The following is a 14,515-nucleotide window of genomic DNA, read 5'->3' as shown; positions in this document are numbered from 1 at the left end:
CTTTCCGACCATTTCATGGATTCGGAAAAAAAGCCCTAGCTGTTACCGACAACTACTCAAGGTGGTCGGAAATACCGGCTTCATTTTGAGGACGTCGGAACTACTAGTTGTCGGATAAAGAGAGCATATTTCCTACCATTGGTGGTCGGTAATTGGTCGGAATTACCATCCACTAGTGGTAGGTAAAATTTACAAAGAAAAAATAAAAAAATTCAATTACCGACCACTAGGTGGTCGGTAAGATTTACTAACCAAAAAAATAAAATATAAAATTCTACAAATATCAAATGAATTTGACATGTTACAATTATACAAATTTCAGCACCACGAGAGGATGAACGTTGCTTTCCATCTATGAGAGTCCATGACAAAATGGAACAAAAATAATACTTCTAAACCAAAAATCTAATAGGTTAATACACATGGGAATCTCAAATAGAAAATTACACAACCATATATAAGAGGGGATGTCAACACTTAAGCCAACCTCATTTCAAAAAGAAAACAAAAACTACTCTGTAATTATAAGACTAAATGAATAGCCAGATTGGTCAATGTCAACTGAGTACAATGTAAAGAAATTCCAAATTTTTTAGTACTGTAAGAAACACTAATACCTGATACATGTCAGACACTGTAATTTCAAAAGATCTTTCACAAAAACCTTCTATTTCATACATGCTCCATGAACAAAATCCTGCTTGTGTTCAAGATGTAGTGATTGGACAAAATAGAGATAAGAGAATTTCAAGAGATAAAACAGGAAAAAGAAAGCAATCCTTTTTTTTTTTTTTTGAAAACAGAAAGAAAGCAATCCTTTAAGTCCATGGGAATGTAATTTACCTTCATCATCTCCATGCCTATTATCAGCAATATAATTTCCGCGCATCCCACACCTTGGTTGATGTATGGAGCTCCCTTTGGCCTCTTCACTAGTGAAAACTTACAAAAGTGATGAGTTTGTATTGTAATTAAAGTTGTCCTATTGGTAATGACAACTCGCTTACATAAATGTACAAATAATAATGCTGTCAAAAAAATGAATAAATAATAAGAAAAGTTGTCAATTATTGATATTGAGTCATATGATGGAATAAACAAGTTTAAAATACATCATAAAAGTTCATACGCACCTCATCCAAGGGAGCAAATTTCTCAATATAGGCATCACATGCTTTGAGAATGTAATAACCGCGCCTCTTGAAGTGCTCTTTGAAAAGTTCTTCAAAGTCCCACATACAATCATGAGATTGGAAAAATCAATTCTCCTTTGAAGAATTAATGCCAGAGAACCAATTGTAGCATCAGTTTCAACTTCACAGGCAGAAAATTATATTAAATTGGTTTTCCTTCCTATAGTATCCCTGCATGCAGCACCAATACAAAATCAAGTGCTACCAGCCTCTTTTGCCTGCCAATGCATTAAATGGGGGACTTAACTACATAGCATGAGAACAAACATTACAGAAGTCTTATCCCATTATTTTCCTGGTAAGAAGAATAATATATCATTCCAGAAGTCTATCACCAACCTGTCTTGCCTAATTTGGAATAAGTATACCATCTGCATAAATATCTATTGATCACATTGACCCATCCCATGTCAAATTTTAGAACTTCAATTTCTAGCATATCAAATTGATGGAAGATTACTATGTGGTTATACTTATATCATATTAATATTTACAAAACTGTAAACCTACAACTAGTATTTACCATGTGGTCTAAAAATGATGCCATATTTATTCCAAATGTAATTACAATGAAGTAATAATACAATTCCAATTCACAGTGACACTTACAGAAGAGTGCACTGCTGTACCTCCTGGAAGTTGAGACCATGCCTATGAACTTGAGCCTGCAAAAGCATAAACAAATCAGAAACAAATGGTGCATTCGCCGACAAGATAGAGAGAAATAAAGAGGGAGCTGACGCCGTGAAAGAGGAGATCGAGAAGCGGGGAGTCGTAAATGGACTTGATTTCAGGCCTGGTCCAGTCATGTATGGGACCTTCCCTGATGCATGTCGGGATTCATAATCATTTTTCCCGAATCCGGCCAGCCTCAACCCGCCTCTTCTCTGAAATTATTCCACTCAGAAAATTAACACCAATTCAGTTAAATAGCTAATACACAAATACAAAGGAAAATTATACAGACCAAGTTCATGTTGTTGCTTGAATGAACTCTTCACCATCCCAAGTTATGAACTTTGCCATCTCAAAAAAACAAAAGATGATGTCAATTGATGCAAGAAGAAACAGAAAAGAGAAAAATATTATTTTTCTCATTCGCATAATCACTTCAACAATTAGGTTAAAAATTTACCTCTATAGCAAGCAAACTTTAGTATACAAGATCTACAAAGAAAAAGAAAGAATAAAATGAAAACAATATCCATGATTTCTAATAACCAAAATTTTAAGTCATACAATAGGTTAAGACTGAAGTTGTTGATCAAAAAGTGCCCCAATGTAATATAATTTCCCTATGCGTTACCAGAAAGAATATCATAAATGGGCAAATATACACAGAAAATCACAATCATCCCTCCAAATTATCTCTGTCAGAAGAAAAACCGCATGAAAGCACCACATAAAATACTGCAATGAAATCCAAAATGAGGAAACAAAGGATAAAAAATCAGCAATCTCACCAAATATGTGAATGCAGTTAGGCATTACTTTCGCGGACACCACGCCAGTGACAATTTCTTTCACGGACTCCCTCAGAAGCTTGAATTCGAAACTCTACCCTGCAAACGCCCCGCTGAGTGTTGATCATTCTCTAGTTTTCGCGATTGGTGTTGGTGTCAATCCATGCCCTACTTGCTCAAGTGGAACCCGGGTTGTTGCAGTTATCAATAGTGTTCGTGAGCCCAAGTCCCTAATATAAAGCCAAACAAGTTTTACCGGTGAAAATGGTCAAGTTCATGGCAGTAGTAAAGAAAATGTGCATTATTATGAAGCTAGTCAAAATTGATGAGATCAGTGCAAGTGCCTTTGAGTCGACAACTCAAATCTTTTTTCGAACTTCATCTAGCACAACCCCTGACTGCAAAAGTTACACAGGCAGTACGAATATCTAGAAACCAGAAGGGAAAGAAAGTGAAATTGAACTAAGACAACGACACAGAATTTAGTACCTTCTTTGAACATTAAGATCAACCCAATTATCAACAGATCTACACTAAACCCCAAGTGAACATTAAGATCAACCCAATTAGGCCTTGGTTGAACCGACAGCGAGCACCATAGCCGCACAAGCCAGTCCCCAAGTAATAGATACAATCAGCCACGTTAGGACGCTCGGGGTAGGATTTGGGCCCACCACTGTGTGACAACTGCCACAAAGCCTCTGCATTTCACAGTTAAAACTTCAAACAAACAAACAAATTAATCAACCCCGGCAGGCCCGCATTATCGCAAATAAACAACTTCGGGGGAAATTCACATGAAATTCATGCAACTACTCACCTTCGAGCCCCGTCTCAGTCGCCGAAACCACGCCGGCTGCATATATGATTTAAAAAATGAATAAACAAAATAAAAATCTAGGGGTAGATAAGATACATGAGAATACAATGATATGATATTATGATAATTTAATAAATACCATATGCACTTTTTGATGTTGCATATATGATTTTAAAAAAAAAAAAAAATCTTGAGCCTAAGATGAAATTGACTTATATCAAACATTAGATAATGAAAAAAAAAAAAGCATTAGTGTTAGTATATACCCTGTATTAGTAATGACTCATATTTAACTACTGAATAAAATAACAATTTTGATAATAGATATTGTTAAACTTCATGAACAATCAAAAGAGACCATAAACTTCATGAACAATCAAATACCTCAATGCAGGAGGCTAAAAAGAGCACCAAGTTTTGAAATTTACCTTGTAATGTATGAGTATGAAATCAGTATGACAGTGACTATATGATGAGACATCATTACTGCAAAATATTTCGTTCGAGTTTCCCAGACAAGGAGGGCAACGATGCTATAGACATAGAACCCACATTGGCACATGTATATAAGAATTATGGAAGGCCTGACACAGAAAAGGAAGTATGTTAGAAACCAGTTCAATTCTTCATGTATGAGCATGCATCTATACCAAATACACACATTATATACATGTGCATATAAAATGAAAAGTATAGAATGAAACATATCTTGAAATCTTACAAGCATATTCCTCAATCATATGGGCCCATCTATTGCTTCACACACAGAGAATAAGAGTGTTTTCAGATATTTCTTCTGCAATGTATCATATACTCCTACAAACATAAATAAACACAAATGAATAATAAAATAATAGAGAAGAATAAAACAGAAATGAACAAAAAATAAGAAGAAAAAGAGCAAAACTCTAGTAGAACAAGCATGTTAACCTGTAGTTCATCTAATCACTTACTAATATAGTGAGTTGCTGAGAAAATGCTCCAGAAAAATATTCAAGGAAATATATTAGATGGCCTAGAATTGTAAGAATGTAAGTCCAGAGAGTAACAAGACTAGAAAACTAAAATTGCAGTCCTATATGAAATTCTTGTATAGATTAGGTTAGACATCCAAGAATTATAAGAATGTAAGTCTAGAGAGTACCGAGATACTGCTGGTATTAACCTGATGATAATAGCAGAGGTGATTGTGTACACAAATGACCACTGAGTCGAGACTTTGTCCAGGGATCCATGGCTGGTCTTTGTGGTAGCTGTGGGGTGGGTGGTTTTGATTGTCTAAGTTCATTTTCCCTATCAATGAACCTTCCAAGGGGGAATGGAAATCTGTCAGATAAATAACAAAATGAAAGCAAGACCCCAAAAATTATGTCCTCAAAGTATGGTACAGATTAATAGGAATGCCAAATTATTTAGAGTATAGCCTTTTCCAATGCAACTTTTGCTATATATTTTCTTTACATTTTAAATTCAAAATAAACAAAAGCTAACTAGTTCTTGAGCTAAATGCAAAATTTGGACTGTCCTACAGTTGTGAAAAATCCAGACAAAAACAGAAATTTGTGAACAGAAAAAGTACATGGAAAACAATCTAGGAATCCTAAAGAGAAGTTTTCAGCAATACCCTGAAAAAGATACCCTGAAGAGGGCTCAATACAAAAAGAACATTATAAAGGTTTTAGACTCAATACTTCAAAAGATCACTTCTAGGACATTTAAACAAGGACTCGAACTTAAGAAACTACTACTAATTTAAGCAGTTGGAACTCCAAAATCACCAGCATGCCATTGACCCTCACAGGAAGTAATTAGAGATTCATAAATCTCTAAAACTATGAATAACTCATGATTTAGAAATTAGAAGAATATACTCCTAATCTGAACCAAGTACATCATAATGTAAATGATGTGGATGTAAATCAATCAGAAAATTGCAGCTAAATACAATACCAAATGTGAGTTTGAAACACAACTAAACCTTTCATTTTATTTCTGTAAACTTATTAACATTGAGGGTTAGATTTTGTATAAATGGCCACCAATAGTGTTAGCACACCAATAGTCACAAACATAAATCCTATTCGATGCAATAGGAGACGGGAGGTGTCCGGAGGGCAATTCAAGATTTCATTTTCAATCAAACTGAAATTAGGGGATGGGTCTAGCATTTATATCCAATAGGACTGATCATATGTTTAAGGTCCAAAAAATTAGTTCAAAGATAAACAGAAAATGAAAGGCAAGTAGGGAGTTTATTTTAGGCTCATTTCAACTATAAACATGTTTTAGAATGCTGAACTTTTGTAAAGATGGGAATAGAAAGAGAACTCACTGATGAATCCTTATGCTTGTGGCTTTTACTTTTATGCTTTTCTCCTTACTTCTCTGAAATGATATCAATGGTGACTTCTTTCAAACCACACATCACCAATTCATAGGAGAATAATTTAATTTAAGCATACCATGAATCATAGTACAAAATTAGAACTTTTTTCTAACTCGTAATTGATGTATAGGCATCAAGTCTATTATAAAAGGTACTCACAATATCAATGTGCACAGTCAATAAAGGGAAGGCATGTTAACAAAGTAAGGGAACTCCAAAAGCAATTTCAAGTGAATAGATTATATAGAAGAAACACAATTCCCACCAAATTAGCCAGATTGACACTCAAAATTCAAAAACAAATCGGCAGCTCACTGAAATTTCGCGCAAAAGGATAGGAATTCATAGAAATTACAGATTGACACTCAAAATTCAAAAACAAATCGGCAGCTCACTGAAATTTCGCGCAAAAGGATAGGAATTCATAGAAATTATTTACTGATTCTTCTGAATAAATGTAATTATAAAATGAAAAAAAAAATATGAATCTTAATCAAAAATTAGATACAAACATAAATATATGCATATATAGAGAGAAAGAGGTGGATATAGAATAGGAGAACCTGGAAAAAATCAGTTGCAATGTCTTCTTCCTTCTGCTGCTTTCTACGATTAGGCTATGATTTGCAATGTCTTCTTCCTTTTGCTTCATTCTACGAGTAGGCTACTAGGTTGTGATGAAGTGAGGACGAGGGTTGATGATGGTAGAGTTTACGGCTCGTGTGTTGATGAAGTGAAGAAGTGAGGACGAGGGTTTAGGGCTCGTGTGTTGATGAAGTGATGAAGTGATGAAGTGATGAAGTGAGGACGAGGTTTTAGGGTTCGTGTGTTGATGAAGTGAAGACGAAGTGCGAAGACTATTTAAGTAGATGTTGCTGAAAGAACAATTTGTTGGAGTGAGACCACCTGCTAAATGGACGAAAAAATTGTTTTGACTATTTTTACTTAAATTCCGACCACACTTTAAAAGTGGTCGGAAATTCCTACTCTTTTCTGCCCAACTCAACTCTTGGACGAAAAATAAAAAAAATAACACTTTTTCGACCATTTTTGTGAGTGGTCGGAAAAGTGGTCAGAAATTTGACAAATTTCAGCAGTGGAAAATGTAGAATGAGTAAAAATAATTCAAATAGGCCTCTCAATTAATTAGTTAATTTTTGTTGTTTATTACCCTAATTGCTCTGTATCATTTCTCAGATTTCATTTCTCTTGATCACTCACTCCTTTAGGTGTAACAGAGGGATCGAAGTCCTTAAAAATAAAAAAATGGGTCTTGTGGCAACCCCTCTCCCATCACGTTTCAATCTGAGTACTATACGTACCCCAGTCACTGTTTTTCGCCAAGTTGACCAGAAAATCAGCACACTGGTTGCCTTCAGTGACGGTATGGATGAAATCCCAATCCTCAATTTGTTCGGATTGACCAGAATAAGGGTCCCAGTTTCAGGTCTGGCACCGCCTTCCCTCTTCACCGCATTGACCATAGATTCAGAGTCAGTTTCAATAATGATTCTTAAAGCAAGACAGAGCCCATCCCTCAATCCCCAGAGTTCCGCCATTTATAAAACTGCTAGTTATCTCGATCTTTGTGATGAAACCCACGACCCACGGGCCGTTGTGATCACGAACCAAATCACCAGCACTGGCCATGCTCGTGTTGGCTTTAATTTGCACCCCCCCGTCCGTTTTGAGTTTGAAGCTAGTAGCCGTCATGGTGTTTAACGAGGAAGGAGAGAGCTTCCGTCAGCCCTCGTTTCTTAGTGCTGCAGCTTGAATGTTATAATTATTGTATTAGTTGATAAACCAAGTATGCATGAAGTAGTTAGCGGATGATTTGAGCAAAACTAGTAAATTAGGAAAATTGTTTTAATGTGTATGGCTATTGTAATTCATTATTTGCTAATTTGTACGGAATTTGTTCATCTATTGCAATAGCTGGTGTAGTATGCTAAAGAAATCAAGGCAAGTCAATTCTCAATTTTCTTTCCTCTTCAAGAATTTCCTTTATATATATATATATATATATATATATATATATATATATATATATATATATGTATATATATATATAGAGAGAGAGAGAGAGAGAGAATCTTGATTAGGGCAGCGGGCTCCTCCCGTGCGGCCGTCTCATTATTGTCGATTTCTCTACTTCTTCGATCTGACTCTCTACTACTTTTATGTTTTGGGCCCACTTCTACTACCTGTTTAAGCCTTTTTACCCCTACATCGAGTTAATTTTAAAATATACAAATAAAATTATTTCCACTTAAAAAACTTCGATTTAATACCAAGGCTCCGAGGTAAGGATCAATTGGTAAGCCAAAATCCTTGTATCTAGGATCATACGGACCATTCATAACCGGCCTACACAAGATAATTTCACAATTGTGAAATATATACACACGCATTTTAAAAGAGGTAAAACACACTATAGGAACCACCGGATAATAAAAAACATGAATTAAAGAACTTGTAGTCATTGAAAGGATCGGAATGTGATATCAAATAATGTGAAAATAAATTAATATAATACTAATAAAATAATCATTCTTAAAAATTTCAACTTTTAGGATCTCGCACTTTTACAAACAAAATTAAACAAGACTAATATGAGATTTTGAACACATAACTTAAACCAAACGTTCCTTAATCTACTATCCCGATTAACTTGTTTAAAGTAAGTCATCTCATATTAATTAACATGCATTCATGTTGTGCTGAGACATATGTATCGCAAACTATCTGTTTGACATGAACATAACATGTTTAATAAACATGTTACAATCCATAAACTTATACAAAAACAAGTTATAAAACAATGTTATTATATATGTTATAACATGCATACATCGATTTAACAAAAGGTTAAAAAATCTATCATAACATGTTAAATAGATGTTGAACTTATAATGATTGACCAGGACGCTATGCTGGTGAAGCTATGTTAGGAGCGTTGGGAGATTGAAGTTGGGATTCCATATTTCATACTGGCCTCTCCTCATTAGGTCATCCACATTAGTAGATTTTAGTGTAGTGTTTGAGGAAACTTGACTACTTGAGTGATGTGGCGGTGAGAGAGTATAGAGAGAGAATTTTTTTGGTCACTGATCATAGCCCCACCAAATTGAATAGCAGCCGGAAGAATCTCGTGTGGAAGGCAACATAGCACCCAGTCGTGCGTGTGCAGTGCACGCGCCAGTTGTGCACATTACAGTAATTTTTTTTTTTATTTTTCCTGACAGACAATTTTGTTTTAAAAAAAAAATCTTTTTTCTTTCTTCTCTTTCCATCTTCTCTCTCCTACTTGGCACCTCAAAAACCGATCCAAAAACTTCACTATGCCCTTAGTAATTAGCATTAGTTTCAGCCTATTTTATTTTTTTGAAAAATATAATAAAATAGTATAAGCTACTCGTATGGACACTGCTTAGTGCAAAAATAGTTTGAAATTAAATTAAAAAAAAAAATCTGTTTCTTATCATGTGTATTTGCTTGACATACCCCAGATCGTGAGGATGAGCCAACGAGTGTTTGAGAGAATCTTAAATGCCGTCATGGTGTTTAACGAGGAAGGAGAGAGTATTATGGAAATGAGTGATGTGATAGCAATTTGTACTATTGTGGTATGTATGACGTCATATTAAGTATGCCATTAGGGTGTGTTCATTATTTTTAGATAAAAGATTGATTTGACAATTTGTGGAGTATAAAATGGGTACACTTTATGTGAATTGTGGTACGCAAAAGGTGTGTAATTTATGTGGGGTTAGAATATTTTATTATTAAATGCCACCTGGGTCGCAGTTTATATGGACCGTGGAGTACAAAATATGTGCAATTTATTAGTTCATGTGGCATTTGATTTTTTTTTTAAATAGTCAACTCGGCCCCCTTAAGTCAATAAAATAATACAATTAATCATCTTTGTTTAGTTATCATGCCGTCATGGTGTTTAACGAGGAAGGAGAGAGCTTCCAGGGCGTGAGCCGTGGACCGTCTCCAGCAGTCAACCGCTCGATCACATCTCATGAATGCATGGTCCAGAGTTTCTTCTTCTTCGTCACACCAGGGGCAGCCTCCATGCTCCGTCAGCCCTCGTTTCTTAGTGCTGCCTCAATGTTATAGTTATTGTCAGTATGGAGTAGCTAGTTAGCGGATGATTTGGGCAAAACTAGTAGATTAGGAAAATTGTTTTAATGTGTATGGTTATTGTAATTCATTTGTGGCTAATAATTTGTAGGGAATTTGTTAATCTATTGCAATAGCTGCTGTAGTATCCTAAAGAAATCAAGGCATCTATTTTCAATTTTAAATACACAAGTTTTTTCTTTCCCCTTCTATAATTTCCTTTATATATATATATATATATATATATATATATATATATATATATATATATATATATATATATATATATATATATATATATGTATATATAGAATATAGAATCTTGATTAGGGCAGCGGGCTCCTCCCATGCAGTTGTCTCATTATTGCCGATTCTCTACTTCTTCGATCTGAGTCTCTACAACTTTTATGTTTCGGGCCCACTTCTTCTATCTATTTAAGCCTTTTACCTCTACATGGAGGTAATTTTAAAATATATAAATAAAATTATTGCCACTTAAAAAACTTCGATTTAATACCAAGGCTCGCTCTGAGGTAAGGATCAATTGGTAAGCCACAATCGTTGTATCTAGGATCATACGGACCATTCACAATAGGCCTACACAAGTTGGTAAGCCAAAATCCTTGTATCTAGGATTATACGGACTATTCATAACCGGCCCACACAAGATAATTTTACAATTGTGAAATATATACACACGCATTTTAAAAAGAGGTAAAACACATAAAAGGCACCACCACATAATAAAAAAACCTGAATTAAAGAACTTGTAGTCATTTAAAGGATCGGAATGTGATATCAAATAATGTTAATATAAATTAATATAATACTAATAACAAAATCATTTTTAAAAATCTCAACTTTTTAGGATCTCACACTTTTACAAACAAAATTAAAGAAGACTATTATGAGATTTTGAACACATAACTTAAACCAAATGTTCCTTAATCTATTATCCCGATTAACTTATTTAAAGTAGGTCATGTCATATTAATTAACATGCATTCATGTTGTGTTGAGACATATATATCGCAAACTATCTGTTTGACATGAACATAACTTGTTTAATAAACATGTTACAATCCATAAACTTATACAAAAACAAGTTATTAAACAATGTTATTATATATGTTATAACATGCATATATCGATTTAACCTAAAAGGTAAAAAAATCTATCATAACATGTTAAATAGATGTTGAACTTACAATGATTGACCGGGACGTCATGCTGCTGAGGCTATGTTTGGAGCGTTGGGATGTTGAAGTTGGGATTACATATTTCCTACTGGCGTGTCCTCATTAGGTCATCCACATTAGTAGATTTTAGTGTAGTGTTTGAGGAAATTTGAGTGATGTGGCGGTGAGAGAGTGAAGAGAGAGAACAAGTGAGGCAGGAGGGTTTTTTTTTTTTTTTTTTTTTTTTTTTTTCCTTTTTTGTGACAGACACCCTTTGTTTTTTTTTTTTTTTTAAAAAAAAAAAAATCTTTTTTCTTTCTTCTCTTTCCGATCCATATCTCTCCTACTTGACACCTCAAAAATCAATCCAAAAACTTCACTATTGAGGATGCCTTAACAATTAGCATTAGTTTCAGCCTATTTTATTTTCTGAAAAAATATAATAAAATATTATAAGCTACTCGTATGGACACTTCTTATTGAAAAAATAGTTATAAATTTAATTTAAAAAAAAAAAATTTCTTATCATGTGTATTTGCTTGACAAACCCTCTCCCACGATTACCACGACTGTGGCTTGTACGTTTCTTCTCTTCCCATCTTCTCCCTCATTTCTTAGTGCTGCATGCTTGAATGTTATAATTATTGTATTAGTTGAAAAACCAAGTATGAAGTAGCTAGTTAACGGATGATTTGGGCAAAACTAGTAGATCAGATTAGGAAAATTATTTTAATGTGTATGGCTATTGTAATTCATTTGTAGGTAATTTGTTAATCTATTGTAATAGTTGGTGTAGTATGCTAAAGAAATCAAGGCAAATCCATTCTCAATTTTAAATACACAAGTTTTTCTTTCCACTTCTAGAATTTTCTTTATATATATAGAATCTTGATCGGGTGCAGCGGACTCCTCCCGATTCTCTACTTTTTCAATCTTTCATTACAAATTCTATGCTTCTTACTACCTATTTGAGCCTTTTACCCCTACATCGAGGTAATTTAAAAATATACAAATAAAATTATTATCACTTAAGAAAATTGGATTTAATACCAAGGCTCTTATGTAAGGATTAATTGGTAAGCCAAAATCCTTGTATCTATGATCATATGGACCATTCATAACGGGGGATAATTTTACAATTGTGAAATATATATACACACACTTTAAAAGAGGTAAAACACATTAAAGGCACCACATGATAATAAAAAAAACTTGAATTAAAAAACTGAAGTCATTGAAAGGATCAGAATGTGATATCAAAGAATGAGAAAAATAATATAATACTAATAACAAAATCATTCTTAAAAATCTCACATTACTTTCTTCCACTTTTACAAACCAAACAAAACTAATATGAGACTTTGAACACATAACTTAAACCAAATGTTCCTTAATCTATTATCCCAATTAACTTATTTAAAGTAGGTCATGTCATATTAATTAACATTTGAGACATATGTATCGCAAAATATATCTCTTTGACATAAACATAACATGTCTAATAAATTTAGGCAGAAATGTCAAATATGGCATCTACTACTGCGAAGTGTTCAATTCCCACCACGAACTAAATTAAGTGTCAAATATGCCCATCTACTAGCTAAATATGTTCGATTAACTTTATTTGCAGGTTGCTAACAGGTTACATATTCAATTATTAAAAAAATATAAATAAATAAATAAATAAATAAATAAATAAATATATATATATATATATATATATATATATATATATATATATAACGAAAAAAAATAATTTCAGCCACTAGTTGTACGCGCCGTTTTTCACCTCCATGGACCACCGCCGTCCACAGGCTCCTCCGCCAACATTTCCCCGCTGAAAATCACTTACCCAGATTGCTATCGTGCCTTAATTATTTGACTTTGTTGAAGATTTTTTATTGGAGTTATGGCGGAGGCGAATAGCAACTTGGCGGCGCTGGTGGAGGCGGGGCCCGTGTTCATTATGCGAAGCCGTGTTTCTGCGTCCAACCCTACTAGAATTGCCTCCGAGCATCTAAAGAGAGGAACTTGCCCCAATTTCAACACCCTCATCAAACCCATTCCGTCTCTGCCGCCGTCCGTCAGCGTGACGTCGCCCACGGTTTTGTCGCCACAACAATAGAATCACCGGAAGCGGAACTCTCCCGGCGGTGGCCGGGCCGATAGTGGCAGCCCGGCTTCTACTACGCCATATCAAGTCACCCCGCTTGCTATTGTTGATCCATCAAGATTCGCCGTGGAGTTAGCTTATCCCCCCCGGTGGTGCCAATAGCCACTGCTATTGTTACAACCGGTGGTGGCGGTGGGACTACGGTTGCTGCCGGCGGTGGCGACATGTATGGGCAGCAGCATATGGTGTTGTCGGGTGGAAAGGAGGATTTGGGAGCTCTGGCCAAGTTAGAAGATAGTGTGAAGAAGCTAAAGAGTCCGAAATCATCGCCCGGACCAGCTTTGAATAAGTCCCAAATTGATTCAGCATTAGATTATCTCGCAGATTGGGTGTATGAATGTTGTGGGTCAGTCTCTGTAACACCCTGTGTTACGGCCTCTAAACCAAACTAATTACCTAATTACTTACCCTTAAAACGGGATTTAATTCCCTTAATTAATTAAGAAGGGTCCACCATAAGCCATGGACCCTTATCCCTAAACCAAACCCTTAGTCCTATAAGAAATAAATCCATACCCTAATTAGGACTCGTAGATATATATAAGGACCTAGGAGGTACCTAGAACTAACACCACAATAGATATCACCACACAAGAATTCCCAAGAATTCCCCTATCACCAACGTAGGAGAAATCAAGAAGAGGAGATCTTAGAGAAAGAACCATAATAGCCAAGGAATCTAATTAAGGCTAAGAGGTAACCCATGTCTCAACAAAACCTATTTTCCTTGCTATAATCTTCTTCTTTGGCTCCTTCTCTATGTTTGTGTCTTGATAAATCTTTTATGATGATGATGATTTGATCTTGATGATTGATGAGATGATCTTATGTGTTGATCTTGATAATCTTAATGATTATAAGAGGATCTTGATAATTATGTGATGTTCTTGATAAATCTTGATGTTCTTGATTTTAAAGATAAACTATAATTTTGATGATTTGAATATGATTAGAGCCCTAGGTTAAAATTGGGAATTTCGTATTGTGATATCCTTGATATATTTGGGTGGGGCTTCGCATGTTCGGGTGTTAATTACGTTTAGAAGTCATGTTAGGATATGTTCAATTTGATTCTTGGTTTTGATCCATTATTTGACTACGTGATGTCGTCGTTTATGTTTAAAAGTGTCTAAACATGGTTTCAGGTTCCACGAAAGATCCCGGGACCATT

The 14,515-nt window shown here is 34.8% G+C and overlaps 1 long non-coding RNA gene across 7 annotated transcripts; it reads right to left on the bottom strand.

The window, feature by feature from the left end:
• Positions 1–253: 253 nt before the first annotated feature.
• LOC109149899 lies at positions 254–6,712 on the bottom strand. 7 transcript variants are annotated; one of them, XR_002049029.1, is made up of 15 exons: positions 6,426–6,712; positions 5,809–5,861; positions 4,642–4,802; positions 4,198–4,292; positions 3,905–4,060; positions 3,477–3,512; positions 3,146–3,376; positions 2,657–2,886; positions 2,329–2,360; positions 2,161–2,219; positions 1,935–2,080; positions 1,803–1,858; positions 1,134–1,411; positions 844–932; positions 254–697 (listed from the first exon to the last, which is right to left on the bottom strand). It is a non-coding gene; the product is annotated as an uncharacterized LOC109149899 (long non-coding RNA). The 7 variants fall into 7 exon arrangements; XR_002049031.1 differs by having other exon boundaries at positions 4,621–4,781; XR_002049025.1 differs by having other exon boundaries at positions 4,642–4,781.
• Positions 6,713–14,515: the final 7,803 nt, after the last annotated feature.

The sequence above is a fragment of the Ipomoea nil genome, unplaced genomic scaffold (genome assembly GCF_001879475.1).
Source record: "Ipomoea nil cultivar Tokyo-kokei standard unplaced genomic scaffold, Asagao_1.1 scaffold2165, whole genome shotgun sequence".
NCBI lineage: Eukaryota > Viridiplantae > Streptophyta > Magnoliopsida > Solanales > Convolvulaceae > Ipomoea > Ipomoea nil.
This window is presented reverse-complemented; position numbering and strand designations above follow the sequence as displayed.